Source organism: Lepidochelys olivacea (assembly GCF_965140295.1).
Source record: "Lepidochelys olivacea isolate rLepOli2 genome assembly, chromosome: 5".
NCBI lineage: Eukaryota > Metazoa > Chordata > Testudines > Cheloniidae > Lepidochelys > Lepidochelys olivacea.
This window is the reverse complement of record NC_140415.1, coordinates 24866139-24879876: the sequence shown is the minus strand read 5'-3', so window position 1 is coordinate 24879876 and position 13738 is coordinate 24866139. Positions and strand designations below refer to the sequence as shown.

Genomic DNA, 13738 nt, shown 5'->3' with positions numbered 1-13738 from the left:
GAAGATGGAGGGGGGGGGGGTGAGAAAGATTGCTCTCTCTCTAACCTAGTATAAGCTGTCAATCACAAGCTGACATCAGCCAGGCAACAATGCCTACAGCAGTCCAAAGCCTACTCCTCTTGAGGAATCCTTCATAGTCAGGTGCCTCAGAAGGCCAAGTGTGGCATGGGAATTATGGGGAAAAATCCTCTTACTAATTGAGAGCTTTTAGTCAAAATGACAGAGAAAAGATGGTCTTGGTTTGAAACACTCTCTGGACTTAGGAAATATGGGCCCAATACCCAGCTATTCCACAGACTTTGTGTATGATCTCAGGCAAGTATAATCTCTCTGTGCCTCAGTTCCTCTTCTCTAAAAAGGGAGGACAGAAATACAAGAGGGAAGAAGAGGGTGTCTTCCTTCTCTACTTGGACTGCAAAGTCTTCAGGACAGCAGCTGTTTCTAGCTATCTGTTTGTACAGCACTTTACACAGCAAGGCCTGGATTTGGATTGAGGCATCTAGTTACAAATAATAAAAATAAAAAGACTACATGAGCCACAGTTCCACTTGTTATCGTATTAAAGATTTAAGAGCGATCAGAAGAAGCAACAGTGCCCAATCAAGAGCAAGGGATGTAACCAGCAGAGATGTGCCGAACAACCTATTTGTTCAAATAGCAGCACAGAAGGCATTCCGAGAACTGCATCTCACAACAGCTAGTACCTGCTACTCGTTTCCTTTACGATACTTTACATCAGACAACTTGCTCCTTACAGGAGTAAGCAAGCATGAGGAAAGTATAAAGATTTAATCTTAAAACCAAGGCTGTACAATGTTGCTTTATGGATGAATGCTGTAAAGTAGCTCAAGAGAAAACAAACACGGGAATTGTTAAGAAGGGATGAACGGTATCTTTATTTAACATGTGTCAAACCTCATCCTCAAACCCTGTCTCTACCACAAGATGATTCCCTGAAGGATATTACCCCATTGAAGAAATATTCACACTAAGAAAAGTTTTCAAATATTCTATAGCAGGATATAAAACCTGATTGAGAAGGGAAGTGATGTGATCTTTATTTTGACTTTCTGAGGCCATTTTAGTTCAATTCGTATGTATGCCTTGCTACATAGAACACTTAAGAGAAAAGCTCAGCCTGTTAAGGAATCAACATCACTAACCCTACAATTAAGTACTGAGAGCACCGGGGGCAGAGTGAACTATACTAAACTGCCAAGGAGGCACCAACCAACCACAGCAGCACCCCTCACCCCACCCCACAATCCTGGCTGAATGAGGAGGGGAGGCCCTGGGGGAGGGGGAACAGAGAGTAAGCCCATCCCACACTCACCACATAGCTGCAGCTCCTGTCCCACCAGGCGGGACCTGGCTTCCCGCTTTGGGCGTTGCAACCCTGTGCACCAGGCTGCAACACCCAGAGTGGCATGGGTGCAATTTAACCCATGAATCCATGTTAACACTGCCCCTCGAGAACACCCATTCATATCTGTATTATTGAAAACCCTTTCCTTAGGGACAGGATGCAATGTCAATATATCAGACTGACTTCATTGTAAATACTGTACATATAAATACCAAGGAAGGATGGTATAATGATTAAGGCACTACTCAGGGACTTGGGAGACCCAGCTTCAAATTCCCTACTACACCACAGACTTCTCGTATGATCTTGGGCAAGTCAGTCTGTCTGTCTGTCTGTGCCCCAACTCCCTACCCTTAAAGTAGGAACAGCAGTGTTTCTCTACCACACAAGGGTGTCTTGAGGATAAATACATTGAAGTGTGAAGGGCTCAGATTGGAATGTAATGGGGGCAATACAAGTACCTAAGATGGACAGAAAATCACCTGCTAAATGCTGTTGATTCAACATCCCCTCCAGCTATCCTAGTAGCCACACTCCCTTATGTGCCAACACCACTCATTTTTCAGGCCAAGCTGCCACTTCACATTCTCTTCTGCAATAACAAATGGAGGAACTGGGACTGTCTAACGCTGCTGCCACCAGGTCTGTTTTAGTTTCCATCCCTGAAGCCCTCTATAATGGTTTACACCAGCTTCCAGCTGTAAGTGCCAATGGTGAATTTAGCCCTCTCTCCTTCCTACCCCAAACCCAACTTTATCTCAAACAGTTTGATAACTGTAGATTCTACAATAGTTTATTACTTAAGCTGCCATCATTAAAAGTATGACTTTCACAATTTTGAATATAAAACACCTCTTAAAAGAATTAAAGATTATGGACAGTAGAAAAACTACTGCCAGAATAGTAGTAATTTCAATGCATATCTTCTGGTGAAGTCATGACCCACAGAAGCCACCACAAACCTGCCTAGATAGTGGATATAAATCTCAAAAGCCATTTTCTTTTGGCTATTTTAGTTTCTGCCTGAGACAGCAAAGAACACAACACTAAAGCTTTATATTTATTAGTTCTATTTTTAGGCATTTTTGTTTATTGTTATTTCAGGTATCACCACCATGCCACAAGAACCAGAACATACTCAGCTACCAGAATGAATTGATTATAGTGGATATTACTACAACTGGAGCAAAGATTGTGTCATTAACCTTCACAAAAACCTAGAACTGCACAGAAACTTAGCTTCCAGTCCTCTTGTTCTCCTGTTAAATGCATATGCCCCACCAAATGGGGCTGCAGAGAGGTGCCCAAGTGGGGCTATATCAAAAGTGAACAGAGATGCGTTATTAAACCCTTTCATGAAAACTTCCATCAGCAGCTCTGTTCACTCTTCCCTTACCCATTTTAAGTAATGAATTGTTTTTGGGGAAACCAGCTTCTTTGTTATGTTGATAGGTGCATTCCTGGATTAGGGAAGAGAATGGTACATACACATATTCCCAATATTTTGGAGTCTGGAAGATAGACTCTTGCTGTGCATGGTATACAGGTAAATGTTGGAAAGGCACTTTGCTTCTCTGTCAGACAGAATGTCAGGTTCTAAACAAACCCTGTTTTGTTCTTCTCAAATGCTCTTTCACATCTCTGTTTATGTGGCTGTTGTGCGACTCTTTGCTTAGCAAATACAAAAAAGTTCATTTACCTCTCTTTATGAGTGTGTGTCAAAAGCTAAGCAGTTCTAGAGATTTATCAATTCCACCTAATCAGTCTAGAGTGTCTGTTCTAGTAATGTACATATATTTAGTGTTTTAAGCTTTTTAATGCTATTCTGAAACCAGCAGAGAGATGGCACTAAATAAGAGGCCTCAAAATGCACAACTGAGAACTGGACAATAAATGTTTAAAATTTGTCAGTACAATGGGTGTTTTGCATGCATAATCAGGTGCCACAAGTACTCCTTTTCTTTTTGCATATTTATATTCTATTACAGGGTCATAGTCTTAAATGGAGAAATATTTAAGAGTAGATTTTTCAGTAAGAAACTAAAATGATTTGATAAGTAACACAGTATAGCCAAAAAAAGGAGAGGGGGAAGGAAAATCCTCTTCACAGGATTGGTAAGAATTAGAAATATGAACTCCAGTGTGGATCTGACTGGGTTACTAATCAGGTCCATTTTTAATTGTCACCTGCGGGGAAATTCTGAGCTGACAAGATTCTTTCAAATAAACTGAAACCTTGTAGCCTCAGTATCCCCTTAAACTGCTACTTTTGCAGTTATGAACTTTTAAGATAAATTTAGTTCATAACAGTAAAAAGTAAAATTAGATAGGAAGGACATCATCCGGTTTTAAAAAAAAACCCTAAAAAAGCAAGCATCCTTATGCTACTTAAGAGTAACTTTGAATGTTAAGAATCTAGCTTGCTTTGTATTATTTGCACTGTCACTGTACTTTACTTTCTGCATCTTTCAGAGCCTGAACAATGAAAACAGATTAATCATTTTACTCTCAGATTCTAATGCCATGGCAGAATGCTCTACAATATTTGTTTTGCCAAGACTGCTGGGAAATTTGTCTTTCAAAAAAAAAATTCCATTGGAAAGTAAAGGAAGAAACCATTCCTATTCCGGCCAAATTTAAACTTATAGAGTCCCTTTAAGGACAAGGTACCTACCAGGCCCATCTTAAAGAGTAAAAAACTGGAAAGGGGGGGGGGGTGCACACACACACACACAGAGGTCTGTTTTGCTCACATTTCTCAAAAGTTACTTTAAACTCAGTCCTCATAACTCCCTGAGTATATGTGCATGAATGCTTCTGGGTGCAGAAAAATTTCACCAACAGAGTTGCAAACACCAGGAGAGGTTTATACTTTTAATGAAAATGCTGACAATTTTAACTACAGCTTAGAATGCGATATTTTACAAGGACATTAGTGAGGTATTTTATTATTCGCAATAAAGCTATAGCAGGTTCTGATCAAGAGAATTAGAACCTCTTCTGTTAAACAGTGCCAGCCAGCATCCTTTTGCTACACAAATAGTAAAAATCCCATGTGAGGATAAAAAAAAAGAGGAAAGGATTAAGCATTATTTACAGAAACCTTTGGCATTTAGAGTAAGAGCTTCAGCAACGTAACAACAAAAAGAAGTGAAAATACTCCAGTATATGTATGTGTGTGTATATATGTGGAACAAATTCCACTAGCTCGGAGAACTTTCCCCAAACCCTGTCTGTGAGACAGATACCTTGGCAGGGCAGGAGCTCCTTAGGGAGAGAAATCCATAGATGCTGACTGCTACCCCTTAAAGTTGACTAAAGCTGCGCTATTATTACTCACACATGAGCTGCAGCTGTCAACTCTCCAAAGCCCTGATGCGACCCACCGCAGGAGAGAGACTGGAGTAAAAAAAAAGCTGCCGTTGAGTCACTGGCGGCTGTGCACGGCCCTCTGGAGCCTCTACAAACCCAGACGCGCTGCGGTGGGGGGGGAAGAACTTAACTTTCTGCTAAAGGAAACGCACCATCAGCAGCTTCTGGTGGGAGGGGAGCAGAGAGAAATCTCCCCCTGCTCCAGACAGCAGAAAGCCCAACACAGCGACCCACGCCGCCTGCAAACTCTTCCCTCTCCTTGAGGAAACTTGTTCCTCCACCGCTCCGCAGAGAGGAGGCCTCCCACTCACGCAGTCCAGGCAGCGCCCCGAGCCCTGGAAATCCCAGGCTGAACTGAATCATAATAAAGGAGAGGGGCTATGAAATCCTTGCCTGCTACCACTGCCTCCCTCCCGGTCTCGCCAAACTTCAGGGCTCCGGGAGGAGAGACGGAAGCGACAAGGGTCCAGCCTGGAGAGCTCCTCTACCTCTGTCTCGCCCATTCATTCCCTCCATCCCTCCTTCCAGCAGGCGTGCATCTCATCTCTGCCCTCCACAGGCACCGCCTTCCGGCCCCGCTTTTCCTAGAGACCCCAGGAGCAGGCAGCTGGCTCCCCACTTCGCCGCCGCCGCCGCCTCCTCCTTCCCCTCCCCGCTCTCTCCGGGCTGAGCCATGCACACAATGCCCCTATTCATAGCCTCCTCCCCGGCCACTCCGCTCCCTGGATTCCGAATCACAAAAGCAAGGGGTGGGAACAGGACACAATGAAAAAAAAAAAGAGAGAGAGAGAGAGCGCGCTGGATAAACAGATGCCAACTTCTGCGGGGACACTCACCCCATGGAGGCTCCTTGCCCGGCGGCTGCTGCTGCCGCCGCCGCAGCCGCACACGCTCCGCGCCCGACACGCTGGCCGGGGAGAGGAAAGCGGAGCCGCAGCCGCCCGGGGAAAGTTCCCTCCTCCTGCTGCTGCTGGTCAGCGCGAGCCACACACACGGAGCGAGCGAGCGCCCAGCTCCCAACGCTCCGACTGCTCGGGGAGGGGCAGGAGGGGGGAGGGGAATTACATCACTCTGGGCCCACGTGACCGCAGCGCTCCTGCCCCCGTTGAGGTGCGGCGCGGGGGGCGGCGGACAGCGCTCGACGCCCGGCTGGGGCTTGAGCCCAACTACATTCTGTGAGTCACGTGGCAGGCGGGGATGCTCCCCCTCCCGAGCCGCTGCTGCCGCAGGTCGCTGCTCTGTAGCGCCCCCAGCGGTGGCTGCAGTTCCCCTCCCCTCCCGCTCACTGCCCCAGAGAAGCCAGGCGTGGGCTTAGGGGTCTGGGTGGGAGAGGCAGGGGGCGGATGAAGGAAAGGGGCAGGAGCTAGAAAGAGATGGGAAGGATGGGGAGACTGGGTGAGCAGGGGAGCTGGAAAAATTTATATGGGGGGTGCTGAGAGCCATTGAATCAACCTGTAAACCCTGTATGGGACGGGAACCACTTCAAGCCAGCAGCCCTAGTTCCAGCATGTGTGTGTGGTTCAGCAAGGGGAGAGGGTTGAGACCCAGAGACTTGGGTGGGGTAGGGAAGGGTTAGACCTGGTGGAGTGGAGAGGAGCCAAACCGTTCCACCTTCCTTGCTCTTCCTGGCTTGTGGCTTCAAGTTAGACCAGCCCAAGGATGAGCAGAACGAGGGACCAGAGCCACTGGATGTGGAAGATGAGCCACTGCGGACAGCCCCAGCCACATCATGAGGCACTTTGCTGATGAAAAATGCCTACTCTGCTTTCCCTCCCAGTGTATCTTCCCAGAAGCCTCTCATTGGCAGCAGCCCTCTGGCCCTTTCTACCACTTAGATTGTAAACTCTTACGGTGACCAGATAAGCAAGTGTGAGGCAAGTGGGGGACAATAGGCACCTATATAAGACAAAGCCCCAAATACTGGGACTGTCCCTATAAAATTGGGACATCTGGTCACCCTAGCAAAGACTGTCTTTTTGTTTTGTGTGTGTGTGTGCAGCACGTACCACAGCTGGGTCTTGGGCCATGATCGGGGTGCCGAGGCATTACTATCATACACATAAATAATAATAACAAAGCGCTTTCAATCTGTATAAGACAAGAGACAAGGGATGGATACAGACTGATGAGGGACTAAAAGGAAACAATGAGACAGTGCTGGCCAGCATGCTAGGCCGTGGTCTCAGTGCACCAGCAGCATAACTGTAGTCATGTTTTTGTAGGCATCACCGTAAAGGAGGGTTTGAATGAGGGATCTGAAATGAGGAAATTTTTGTGGATGTTTATGGGGAGCTCTCTACAGGCACCGGCTTCCTCCTTGCACGGAGGGTGTTCAACTATCACCTTCTCTGCCCCAGGTCCCACCCCCACTCCACCCCTTCTCCCAAGTCCCCACCCTGCCCCTTCTCACACCTGCTCCGTCTCAGGCCCCGCCCCCACCTCACTCCTTCCCCAAAGCCTCCACCCCCACCCCACCTATTTCCAATTCCGTCCCGCCTATTCCCCCCAGTTCCGCCTTCTCCACCGAGTGCATCCCGTCCCTGCTCCTCCCTCTCCCCCCAGCACCTCCTGCACACCACAGAACAGCTGATCTGTGGTGGGCGGGAGGCGCTGGGAGGGCAGTAGAGGAGTTGATTGGCAGGGCTGTTAGGGGTGGGAGGCGCCAAGGGGCAAAGGGGGCACTCACTAATTTTCTTCCATGGGTGCTCCAGCCCTAGAGCTCCCACAGAGTCAGGGCCTATGGAGCTGTCCAGTCCCCGCCTGAGAAAGTCTTGGTTCACAAATTCCCCTATTAAGACCACAGCCCCGACTCTTGCTGCCACTAACGTCCCATCAAAAATCCATTAACCGTCTTCTATGTACCTCATTAACAATCCCCTATATTTGGTTCCACTTCACAAGCCCATGGCCTCTTCCTAATACTACAGAGAATTCTTTCCTGGGTATCTGGTTGGTGAATCTTGCCCATATGCTCAGGGTTTAGCTGATCACCATATTTGGGGTCGGGAAGGAATTTTCCTCCAGGGCAGATTGGAAGAGGCCCTGGAGGTTTTTCGCCTTCCTCTGTAGCGTGGGACACGGGTAACTTGCTGGAGGATTCTCTGCTCCTTGAAGTCTTTAAACCACGATTTGAGGACTTCAATAGCTCAGACATAGGTGAGAGGTTTTTTGCAGGAGTGGGTGAGATTCTGGGGCCTGCATTGTGCAAGAGGTCAGACTAGATGATCATAATGGTCCCTTCTGACCTAAATATCTATGAATCTATGAAACTGCAACTAGCCTCTCAGCCCAGATCCCAGATCCCCCCTCGCTCTCAACAGCATCCACCAGTGAGCACTTCCCCCAAACACCTGTGTGAAAACCACACCAGTGTCATAAGGAAGTGCACTTACAGAAATGAATGTGTGATCCCTATATTGTGCCGTGATATTTACTTTGACTGTGAGTACAGAATCAAATAAGTCCACCAACACCATTTTCCCTCTTTTTCATTTTTCTTTTAAAAAACACAGGGAAATAAAAAATGAAAAACTATATTAGTCTAATGCTACGGCTGAGAACTTGCACAAAAAGAGGAACATAGGAAAGTTGCATTTTATACAACAACATTAGCATTTTATACATTAACATTATAGGGCACGTTGCATATATTTAGGATTTTGTATTCCTGTTTATGCTGTAAAATGCATACCTTCAAAGTACTAGAGGGTCACACACTCCATTGCTTCTGTAAACTGAGCTCATTGCACACACCAAGGGCTCCTTGCATCCCTTCATTTTCCCCACAAGCTCCCTGTGTGCCACCCTCCCATCCCCCTCCAACTCCCCTTTTGTCCTCCATACCACAGTCTCCCATTCTCCCCCATGTGTGCTCCCCAATCTCCCCTTCCCCTTACCATTCTTATTTATTTTCTTTCTGTCTGGAAGAGAAGTCAAGGTGCCAGCATTTTAAAACCTATTGGGACTGTGGGCAGAGCTGAAATGGGAAGTGGTGTTTTACACTGGAAGATACTAATGGCTGTCATCCAACTGGTTATTTGATCTATAGATCAGGGGTTCTCAGCCAGGGGTACGCATACCCCTTGGGGTATGCAGAGGTCTTCCAGGGGGTACATCAACTCATCTAGATATTTGCCTAGTTTTACAATAGGCTACATAAAAAGCCATAGCAAAATCAGTACAAACCAAAATTTCATGCAATGATTTGTTTATACTGATCTTTATACTATATACTGAAATGTAAGTACAATATTTATATTCCAACTGATTTATTTTATAATTATATGGTAAAAATGATAAAGTAAGCAATTTTTCAGTAATAGTGTGCTATGACACTTTTGTATTTTTACATCTCATTTTGGAAGCAAGTACTTTTTAAGTGAGGTGAAACTTGGAGTATGCAAGACAAAACAGACTCCTGAATGGGGTACAGTAGTCTGGAAAGGTTGAGAGCCATGACTATAGACAATTGCAGAGGTAGCTGAAGCTGCTGTGCTAACCAGAAGCCATAACCTCTGTTTGCCCAATTTTCCCTACTTCTGGTTTTCACCAAAATCAACAGGTTTCTTCCCAGTGATGCCTAAAACATTCCCTGAAATGTTGGAATTGATCCGATGTGGTGAGAAATGCCATCAAGTTGGGTGTAGGGCCTTGCTTCGCTTGGCCAAAAATATTACATATATCCCATATAATATTCCATATCCCATATAATATTCCATATTATTGGGACCATCCCGATATGAAGGGCTTTGTCTTATATAGGACCCTATTACACCCCCACTCCACCCCGTCCCGATTTTTCACACTTGCTATCTAGTCACCCTACATATATGCAACGTGGCTGATTTAACAATGGTTTAGGAATCTTGTGCTTGATTTGTGGAACAATCTAGTGTAAGTGGAACTCCAGTGTAACCCATGGATTTAGTTACCCTAACATAAAAGTGGTGTAATAAAGTGGAGAATCAGGCCTCTTAAATTTTGAATTTTTGGACTAAAATTAATTTACACTCTCAATCTTAATGCTAATTGTTATAAGGTTGAGTGGGGGGGGGGGGGAAACATGCGTAGCAGTAGTATGTCATACATTTAGTCTCCAACAAATTCTGGCTCCATTATTGTACAATTTTCAACCTTTGGTGAATATAATACTAACTAGATCAGAGTGAAATACTGTTCATCGTCTCAAAAAATTGTAGTTAAGGATAACTCTCTTAAAAACTTTGTTCCCACGGTTTGTGTAAAATTGTAAAATCATCTTTATTTGTTTTATAGAGCCTGACTACACTCTAGGTTAGATTTCTTTTATGCAAAACAGTGCTTTCATCTATTCCTCTGCAAGTTCCCCTTTGGGAGCCCCAAAATAGCTGCTGCCTCTTTTTGAACCTCATTCTGTTTAAAAATCATCCTCCTCTTTCATTTAAAAAAAATCACTAAGGGGTTATATCCAGGTTCCCATGCCCCTCTCTAGCAATCAGGCCATGCTCACAGGTGTTACCATCCCTCCCAGATCGCAGAGAGAGCACAGAATTATTTTGGGCTGCTACTGGAGTGTCCACTCTTTCCCTCCCCCTATACATACACACACAGGGGCTTTTGGCATGCAATCTGTGCAGTCATGGATCCCATAGTCATGCCCCCAGTTCAAGACACTCCTCTGTACTGCTGCATATGAAGGGGGCAGAGCATGAGGCTGCGAATCAGGAAACCTAGATCTTATTCTTGGATCTGTCTCTGACCCGCTATGGGATCTTGGGCAAGTCACTTCAGTTGTCAGTGCCTCAGTTTTCCCATCTGTAAAATGAAGGAAATGATACTAACCTTCCTTTATAAAGCCCTTTGAGATCTATGGATTATAAGCACTATAGAAGAGCTAAGAGTAATTGTTATAGTGAGTAGGTAGATTCTAGTCTGCTAGCATGAAGGAACCACAAAGCTGATATATACCTGTGATGGGGAGCGCACCCCACACAAGGCCTTAAAATGGCTAGGCCTAACTACCTACCCTGCACCTGGAGGAAGAGACAGGGAGAGAGGACTAATTAGAGATGAAGCTCAGCTGGACAGAAAAAGGAGGAGCCTGTATAAGGCCCAGTAGTGGAGCGTATAACGGGGTAGTAGGGTGACAAATGGCAGTCACTCTCAGAGTGAGAGAGGGTAAGGTAGAAGTAGCTCAGGGACACAGCAGTAATGTTCAGTACTGTGTAGACCTTGGCTGCTTGTTGTAGAGTCCCTGGGCTGGAACCCAGTATAGAGGGTGGGCCTGGGTTCCCCTACCAGCCACTGGGAAAGGGACAGTGAAATGGAAGACTGCCTAGGATAGGGAGTCCCAAGAGACTTTGATACATGAACCCTTCCCCTCCCCAAAGGAGAAAATTACAGTGATTTGGCCAGAGGGCCAAGCTGTGATGTGGGAACAGCTGAGTCCTGAGAGAAACTGTGTGATGGAGTACAACTGCAGGAAGAGGTGTTGGCCTGGCAGAGCTAATCCCCAGATGCATCTCCCAGGAGATGCTCCAGCAGTTAGTAGAGCACCCTCTGATAATACCCCTTGCATATGTAGCTTCCCTTAGCAGCATAGGGCTGTATGACATCCCTCCTTTCAGCCCTTTGTATTGGGGGTATGCTAGGGGGATGGTAAAGAAAGACATTCTCCTGCACTCTCAGGTCCTGTAAAGGCCATTGTGGGGTCATTGCAGCTAAGTATAAGTTACAGCATCCCTGAGGTTGCTGTAAATTATGCTGGAACCACACAGGCCCCTAGAACAGGGAGATGTGGACAGATGACTTGCATTATGTTGACAGGTTCTTCTGACTAGCCTTTTGTGGTGTTTAGGTTTTTTTGCTGCTTCTGGCTTGGATTCTGTTTCACATTACACAGGAAGCAGATTGTGTCTTCTCCCAGAGACTGTGTACAAAGCAAAGCAGAATCCTGCACTGCTTAATCTTCCCCTAGTTCAAGATCCTTAAACTTTGTTTCATAGACCAAAACACTCGTACATCATTCTACTGCACTCCCACTTTCTTGTTGGACTGGTTCAGGTTTTATTATTTCACATCTGAATAGTTTGTCTTGCTAATCCTGAGCTATTGTTGCTCCTACAGGAGCCTTTAAAGGAAGATTGCTTTCAGATTTAGTGACTTCTTGTTTGGTCTTGTTTTGTTCCTTTGTTCTGTATTTACGGCAAATGATTTTTTACCCTTTGTCACAGATGTCTCCCACAAGTGAGCTTGGGAAGGTTACAGCACATGTATTTTTATATCTGCTGCCATCACAGCTTTTTCTTTTTAACTAACTCAGAGTGGAGTTACCCAGTATCCCTTCTGTGGCTCTGTTTACAATGTAGAATTTTCAAGGTGCCCAGATTAGACTACTTATCCCTTATTATTTATACTACTAGTTTAGCACCAGCAACGTGGTCCATGCTATGAGACAGAAGAATGAAGACAATCTCTGCCCTGTGGAGCTTGACAGAGAGAAAGATGACTCCAGGAAATCCAATGGACTGAAGACAGCCACACAGTGAACTTCTTGAACTGAGATGAAACCTTAGGACAGAGAGGAGGGGCTGCCAGCCACTTCAGTTGCCTTGGAGGGACAAAGAGGAAGAAACATATGTGAAATTCTGGCCCCATTGAAGTCAATGGCAAAACCCCCATAGATTTCAGTGGACCAGGATTTCACTTCAAATGTCAAGATTATTCAGATTTTAGGCTGCTGGACCAAGATTTCTTCTCAATGTACCAGTTCTACCTCCTCCCTTTCTCTCTGCATTCCTCTTCACACCTTTCTCCATCATATATCTATATCTATCTCCTGGCATATGACACTTTGTTTGAGCCCCTTATGGCCCAGTGCTACCGTCATGTGGAAGAACCTGTTTTAATGTAAAATCCCTGCTATACCATCCTCAAGGGTCTTCTTGTTGGCTGCAGGGCTCCCTTCTTCATGGCAGTAAGGCTGGTCTGTTATCTGTCTCTCCCTGTGGCTGCACACTCCCACTCTGTTCTGGGAGCAGAAGTTGTGAAGGGGAAGTGATACTATTTGTTTCAGCATTAAATCCTTTAAGGATGTCATAGCAGTGATCAACTGGATCTGGAGAAACTTGGCATAAAGAGCAGCTGCTCCTGCCCTCCCTATCTGCACAGCCTCAGCTGATCAGAATTGATGGGGAAGAGCTTGTATGGGCTCCAGCTGAGGAAGGGAACACTCCTCCAATGGCCCTCACCTGAGATGCACCCACTTTTATATCTCTACCTACCTACCAAAGAAGGGGAATGTCTGTCCCTGGGTGTATATATATATATATATATTTGAATGTAGCATATAGCTATAGGAACACAGTACACAAGGGGCTAATGGAATTCTGCTTCAACTATCAGGACAAAATCATCATTTTTCCCTTTTTTGACCATATAATAAGTGGAGCCTGAATATTTGTATTGTTGGTATGAAGAACACACCATGCTTTGTGTGGGTTTATTCAGGGAGAAAATAATTTCTTGGCTGTTTGGCTAACTTCCACTGTAGTGTCAGTGTGGAAATGACATAGGTTATCAAGTCCATCCCTTTGCAAGTGCTAGCTTGTTGTTCCCAGAGGAAAGATATATCAGATAGATCCACGCCCTGGTCATGGGACCCCCACAATGAGCAGGTGCTGAGAGCGTGTGGAGTCGGTCGACGCCCAGTTCATGAGACAGCTCATGGTGTCCAACACTATCAGGTGGTCCAGAGATATCTACACAGAGCACATCACGGGATACCGTCAGTACTAGGACAAGTAAATGAGACCCCTGGTCAGGGAAATAACCCACTTCCTCCCCTGATGAACCAAGGGATGCACCCCACCCATGTACCTATTTGCTACACCAACACTGACTTGGACTCTAAATACATTCTATGGGTGGCATACCCAAGATCACTTGTTCACTGATGCTTTAAAAACTCCCGCACCCCAATCTGGGTCTATGCTTGTTATGTGCTATGTATATATCTTGTGA

At 45.6% G+C, this 13738-nt stretch overlaps 1 protein-coding gene across 5 annotated transcripts in view; it reads right to left on the bottom strand.

The window, feature by feature from the left end:
* Nucleotides 1-5847, bottom strand: part of RAI14 (retinoic acid induced 14) — a 133663-nt gene extending 127816 nt beyond the window's left edge. For 2 of the 5 annotated variants that reach the window (XM_084627920.1, XM_084627924.1), the window contains exon 1: nucleotides 5575-5846. The gene's annotated coding sequence lies outside the window, so the exon portion shown is untranslated. Of the gene's footprint in view, nucleotides 1-5131; nucleotides 5151-5574 lie in introns of those variants that run through there. The other 3 variants (XM_084627923.1, XM_084627922.1, XM_084627921.1) reach the window with 3 other exon arrangements.
* Nucleotides 5848-13738: the final 7891 nt, after the last annotated feature.